General features: G+C 32.7%; 1 pseudogene; it reads left to right on the top strand.

The window, feature by feature from the left end:
• Positions 1 to 595: 595 nt before the first annotated feature.
• On the top strand, positions 596 to 1,728 carry LOC111028367 (annotated as a pseudogene).

Raw genomic sequence — 1,728 nt, 5'->3', positions numbered from 1 at the left:
TACATACTTAAATATGTTAATAATAAGCTGTATTTAGTTTATTTAGTTTTTATCACCGAATCGGCGTTGCTAAAATGGCAGCGCCGAAAAGTCCCATTCCCGTGCGTGGTGTATATTTATCCCTCCACCTTAACCCGTATCAAGTGACCGATTTATATTTTGTATATTAACCCCCCCCCCCACCCCACGATACGTTATGTGAGCAACCTAATATACTTTTTCAGTTATCAATTACATATTTATCCTGTAGACTCTTAGATAGGTATTATACTTAACAACAAATTAAAATATCTATTAGTGAATAACACACATTAATAATCAATCTATACTAAAAAATAACTTAATCGCTTACACGTTAGACTCTTAGATAGCTCGATATTGTATCTCCTACCATTTAATGGACCCATCCACACCCATCTTGCCTCTATAAGAGCTGACATTCATTCAGACATTCAGCCTGTTCTCAGTCTTACACAATTGTAATTCTCCTCTACGTTTCTATCAGTCTTATAATTTTTTTAAGTCATATTATTCTATAGTGTTTATTATTTTTCTAAGTCTTTGTAAATTTAAAGTGTTTTTAATTTTTAAAAACATGGCTGGTTCAATCGCTACCTTATATAATGAGAAGAAAAAGGCTTTCACTTATGTACCACCATCACCTCCGGCTGAACTCATCGAGTCTACATCCTACACGTTGGACTTTACAGCTAGAAAATTTATAATTGTCGGTATCGATCCAACAAAACAACTTCAAACAGTTGTTATTTTATTAACATTATGACGTTATGTGAAAATTAGTTTAGATTTTCTAAGACGAATATTCTCGCTTATGGGTAACGTACTATCTTTTACATTAGACACGCCACAAAACTACAAGCGAACCATATTTCTCGAAACCGATTCTTATAAAATATCGAGTATGGTGTATAGTGGTTCAAATGTTCTAGTAATTGAATCGAAGACTGAAGACGGGTGTAGAGTTTTATTAAATCGTACAGATTTAATAAAACTCCAGGAATTAGAATGGTGTATTAATGCTAGTATTAAAGAAAAAGAAGCGAACATAAAATCCGAAATTCATAAGCAAACTAGTAATTATTGCGAGTATTTGAGGGTAATATGCTTGCAATCGGATTCACCACCCAACAATTTGAGGGAAATGAAAATTTTCATTCGGAACGTTGAAGTCAGACGGAGTATGGACACATCTATCCTCAGTCAAATTAAAATGTTTGCGACTACACAATTGGCCGAACTTTGTATGGCTCATCGGGAAGTACAAAACTCAGAAGTGGTAACGTAAAAATATATAATTTCATATATAAAATATTAAATTACACTTATTTTTATTTTAGGTATATGATAAGAATTTCAAATCGCTGTCAGCTATGTCATCAAGCTGTTCCGAGGTAAACGTTATCTTGTCCAAGTATGACGATTCAAGTGATGGATTTAATCAACCGGGCGATGATGATAATTTAGTTAAGGTAATTCATAAATATAATATTATGTACAAACATATTATATTTAAACAAGTTTTATTTTTAATTTTAGTTACAGTACGGGTATTCATCGATATCACCAAACTATTCTCCAGGCAACAATATATCAAGTAAACAGGAAGTTGCCACTACATCTATTCTTTTCTTCATACAGACATCGCGAAAATTCTCAAAGACGTCCGCCAACAATAAAACGTCGATTTTTAAATATAAATCGCTGTAA

This window comes from Myzus persicae, unplaced genomic scaffold (genome assembly GCF_001856785.1).
Source record: "Myzus persicae strain clone G006 unplaced genomic scaffold, MPER_G0061.0, whole genome shotgun sequence".
Taxonomy (NCBI): domain Eukaryota; kingdom Metazoa; phylum Arthropoda; class Insecta; order Hemiptera; family Aphididae; genus Myzus; species Myzus persicae.
This window is presented reverse-complemented; position numbering and strand designations above follow the sequence as displayed.